Below are 5445 nucleotides of genomic sequence, written 5' to 3'. Positions count from 1 at the left end.
ACAGAGAACAGAGGCACTGCTCAGCACCTCCCTTTGCACATACTCTTGATGGCTCATCCTTCTTGTGTAAAACCATTTAACATGATTTCTAAACTGATTCACTCAACCTGCACTTTTTGTCTTTTCAGTCAACTAACATTTGTAAAGTTATTGTATTAGTTGTATTATTTTGATGGTTGTTACTCTTGATATGTATATTTATCATGCATGGGAAAATGACATTTCTTGCTGCCATAAGTATAGTTGATTTAATTAATAAATGGCTACTTCTATTATGAGTTGCTTTCCACCTTTTTATTTTGATTTGGTTATCCTCCTCTCCAGGCTCCATCACATATCACACTGCATTTTCTAAGTGTTTCTTCTGTGACTTTCTGACACAGGTGGAACACAATGCCACCTCACTGATTTGCACTGGATAGGTCAGTGAAGGAGAGGAAAGGACAGGCTGCCAGGTGTCACCAGAAGATTTGAACAGATGTAAGAAGATAAAATGAGCAACAGCTGCACAATCACCCCCGAGAACCCCTCCTAAAAAGTCTCCCTTGTTACAAATACCAGGCCTAGGGCACTAGAATGTCTCTCCAGGCTTTTCTGTGTCATACAGCTAAAACAGGAACTGCTGCTAGCTAAATTTTGCTCCTAGTTTTCATTTTATTAAACTATTGTGAAAATGTATGAACAAATGCATCACAGAATTCTATTTTCAGTTCGAACGTCAGACAGTCTCAGATTTCTCTTTTCATCTTCTAACCACTGACTGTGATAATCACCATCAAGCTACTAATTTACCCAGTTACTCACAAGAAGAATGTTGACATGTTTTGGCATGTTTTTCTACTTCCACATGTCTTCATTAAAACAATGAGGTAAAGCAGTTTGAAAATGATGAATATTTATCAGCTGTAAGAGATCTCTCATGAACAGAGAATACACTGTTTAGGTTTATTTCCCTTATCAATATGCCTTCCTTTTTGATTGCATGAAGCAGAGATTTATTGCCCTTTTCAACTAATCTTTGAAAGCAAACCATTGCAGTGAGCTGAGGATATCCCTGACCTGTGTCTTTGTATATTGCTCACTGTAGTTCTCTTTAACATCAACGAATGCTATTTTTATCTAGAAATCGGCCCGGGGAGCAGGTCACGCAGACCCTTCCCCTTTTTAAAAATATAAAAATAAAGCTGGACCCCAAAGAATAAGGTTCCTGCATCCCCTCTCCCTCATTCAAAATAGGCCTTGCCCTGGGGATGGGGTCCCTGGGGTCTAAATTGCCCCCCAAACACATAAATAAGACCAGCAAGTCACCAGAGGCCCCACCCCATGTTACCACCGCTCTGCAAACGCGCCTCCTGGGACACACCTGGCCAGGGAGTGAAGTCTCCTTGGCTCCATAGTGTCCTTGGGGACCAACAAGCACTCCTGTTACCTCCAGTAAGAACCACACTGTGGAATTGCTGAGAGGCCTTGGTGCCACATCCCCCTTCTCCACCACTCTGCAATCACGCCTCCCTGCACACTACTGGCTGAGGGCTGAAGTTCTCTTGGATGCTGAGTGTTATTGGGGGCCCAGAAGCTCTCCTGTTACTATCGCTAAGTCTAACACAGCAGGATTCCTAGGAACTGGCCAGAGTCCCAGCCTTTTTTCTCCCCCACACTGCAGACACGACTACTAGTCAAAAAAACAGACATTCACTCAAAAAACAAAAATTAGAGGGACATTATATTTAAAAAATAACATTTGAAAAATCTAACAAATTTACCTAAAAAACGAAGGTTACAGGGTCACTATATTTAGCAAACAGAACTAAAAAAACCATATAAAATTAACTAAAATAAACAAAGGTAACAGGGACACTATACTCCTGCTTAGATTTCACTTGACAAAACCAGTGAAATTCAGCAATTATAGTTACCTGAGCTAGCTATAACGTATGCCCACGCAATGCACTGCTTATGACCTCACATATTACATCACTTATGACATGGTCAGTGACATCACTGATGACATCTCAAATGAAATCATTCATGACATAACTCATGACATCATCCACAGAACCACTCAAACATTCACTTATACCACATATAACCTCTCGTAGGCCTACTCATACACCCACACAACCCCTCACATACCCATTACCTTTGATTCCAGTCAATACGGTACACAATCTGGGGGTCTTGGTAGACGGTAACCTCCAAAAGGAGTCGCAGGTCAACAAAACTGCTAGCGTGTGCTTCTCTCTGATGCGCATGTTACGGCAGATTCTCCCGCTACTACCAAAGGACTCGCGCTCCCTTGTAGTGAGGAACGTAGTGCTGAGTAGGCTGGACTACTGCACCTCCCTGTATTTGGGAGCACCACAATACATCTTCCAGGTGTTGCAGAGAGTCCAGTCCATGGCAGTAAAGTTGGCGCTAAATAGGCAACGCAGTTCTTCTACTACTCTGGCCTTGAGAGATCTCTATTGGCTGCCTATTAAGGAAACAGTCTGCTTTAAATCGCTCTGTATGGCATACAGAGCAGTACATGATCTGGGCCCTGTCCCACTCCAGAAGAAGTTTACCTGGTATAATCCTAAGAGGCAACTCCGCTCCTCCGGTGCAAATCTGATGACGACTGCCAGAGTTAAGTGCTCTAGGATGGGGAAGAGGGCTTTTAGTGTGGCTGCCGCACACCTATGGAACGAGCTACCCCAGAGCATCAGACAAGCAAACTCCCTGACCGAGTTCAGAAAGAGTCTGAAAACTTGGTTCTTTCCTAAGAATTGATCTCAAGTTCCCTGTTACTCCGGTCCAGTCATATGATGAACATACTCAAGTCTAAGCGCCAGGATACCCGCAGGGTGGCAGTATGCGCTATATAAGAACCTATTACAATTACAATTACAATTAAAAGACCCATACCAGTACTCACACATCCACTCACTCCTCCATGGAGCCACTCACACAGCCACTCAGTCACTTTTAAAGCCACTCACACAGCTATTTACTCATCCATACTGCCACTCATACAGCCACACACTCAGGCACATAGTTACTCATACACCCACTTATTCACCTAAACAGTCACTCACACACCCACTCACTCACCCATTCAGCCTCTCACTCACACATACATGCACTCACACAACCACAAATCACTTACTCACCCATTCACAAATCCATACAGGCAGTCACACATCTGCTCCCTCACACATACAGCAATTCACACAGACACTCACTCAAATACACCCACTTAAACATCCACTCACTCACCCATAGAGTCTCTACAAACACACACACACTTACCCACCGATAGAGCCACCCACACCACCAGTCACCTATACGGCCAATGATACACCCACTCACTCACCAATACAGACACTCACACAGCATCTCACTCTCCCACACAGCTACTCATACAACCACTTATACACCCATACAGCCACTCAGACACCCATACACACAAAGATAAATACAGTCACACAGCTACTCACATAATATATGTGAGAAGTAGAATCACTCACAAGTAGTGCGCCTAGTATACTGATTTAACTTTTGTATTAGGTTAGTACATATGTTTAACACCCTTTAACTCTTAAAAACTGTTATACGCACTTGATAATGTCATCATCTGTGTTGTTATCAGTGATGTCGTTTGAGCTGTGATCAATGATGTCATTGACCATGTCATGATTGATGCAATAAGTGAGGTCACAAGCAGGGATTGCAGGGGCGTAAGTTATAGGTAGCTCAGGTAACTATAACTGCTGAATTTCACTGGTTTTGTACCTGCTAACTACAACATCCCTATAACCTTTGTATAACCATAGGTTTCACACATGTTATAGTTAGTTGGACATTTCACTCATACAAAACCATTGAAATTCCCCCGTTATAGTTAGTTCAGCTAACTATAACTCGCGCACCCGCAATGCACTGCTGATGATGTCACATATTACATCATGACATGGTCAGTGACATCACTCATGACATCACTGATGACATCTCAAATGACATCACTGATGACATCATCCAGTGAATGATTGTCTTTCTGAAAAATAAATATTTTTTTATATGTATGTCTAAAGGTTGATGGAAGAATAAATGGGTAAATAACTGCCTAAATGGATGTTTTTTGTAAAATTGATTGTATAACTGACTTAATAAGTGTATCTTAGTGTATACATGTATTAGCGAGTAATGTTTAAATATGTAAATATCTGCATCAGTGTCTCACTTTGTATATAAGTGGCTGCATGGGTTGGTGAGTAGCTACATGAGTGTGTATATGGGTTATTAGTTGGTTTTGTGAGTATCAGAGTGAGTGTCTGTATGGTTTGGTGGGGGATATTACTTCGCGCATAGGTTCATGAATGAGTGACTCACTGTTTGTATGTGTTTTGAAGACAGCATTTGTGCAGGACTGTATGGGTGGATGAGTGTGTATGGGTGTGTTAGTGAGTGAATGTCTATCTCAATAGGATCTTTATGAGTAACTACATATCTTTTAATCTAGTATATGTGAGTATTGATGCATATGCGGGATTATATGTGAGAGTGAGCGATTGGAAGAGTTCCTGTATAAATAAATATGTGTGTCTATAAGTGATTGTTAAAGAGAGTAAGTATGTGTACGTTTTTATAAAAGTAAGTGTAGTGGTGTGTGTATAGCTGTATATGCAAATACATGGATGTTTGATAGTTTATTTGCATGTGTGAGTATGTGTGTGAGTAATTCTATGGATGAGTGTCGGTGTGTAACAGGATGTATAGGTGTATGAGTACATATGATGAGTGAGTACATGTATGATTGACTATATAGAACTGTTGGTGAATGAGTGGATGTGTATGTAGATGGTGGAATTACTGAATCAATTAATCAATCAATCACATTTGTAGAGCGCGCTATTCACTCGCAAGGGTCTCAAGGCGCTGGGCGGAAGGGGGGGGGGGTGCTACTACTGCTCGAAGAGCCAGGTCTTGAGTTGCTTCCTGAAGGAGAGATGGTCCTGGGTCACGCGTAGGTGGGTGTGGAGGGAGTTCCATATCTTTGCCGCCAGGTAGGAGAAAGATCTTCCTCCGGTGGTGGTCCTGCGAATCCGTGGGACGTTGGCGAGGGCGAGGCTGGCAGAGCGGAGCTGGCAGGTGGGTGCGTAGAACGTGAGGCGATTGTTGAGTTATTTGGGGCCCATGTCGTGGAGAGCCTTGTGTGCGTGGGTGAGGAGCCTGAACGTGATCCTCTTGCTGACCGGGAGCCGGTGCACGTCTCTCAGGTGGGCAGAGATGTGGCTGTGACGGGGGATGTCCAGGATGAGTCGTGCAGAAGCGTTCTGTATTCACTGTAGTCTTTTCTGTAGTTTGGCTGCGGTTCCAGCGTAGAGGGCGTTCCCGTAGTCCACTCGGCTGGTGACGAGAGCCTGGGTGACTGTTTTTATGGTTACGGTGGGGATCCACCGGAAGATC

The 5445-nt window shown here is 43.2% G+C and overlaps 1 long non-coding RNA gene across 1 annotated transcript in view; it reads right to left on the bottom strand.

Annotated features, from left to right (window-relative positions):
* Positions 1-5445, bottom strand: part of LOC144772171 (uncharacterized) — a 245950-nt gene that overhangs the window by 3460 nt on the left and 237045 nt on the right. The gene's annotated exons all lie outside the window — the stretch shown is intronic.

The sequence above is a fragment of the Lissotriton helveticus genome, chromosome 8, assembly GCF_964261635.1.
Source record: "Lissotriton helveticus chromosome 8, aLisHel1.1, whole genome shotgun sequence".
NCBI lineage: Eukaryota > Metazoa > Chordata > Amphibia > Caudata > Salamandridae > Lissotriton > Lissotriton helveticus.
Note: the sequence above shows the minus strand (reverse complement) of the source record. Positions and strands in the feature narration are given on the sequence as shown.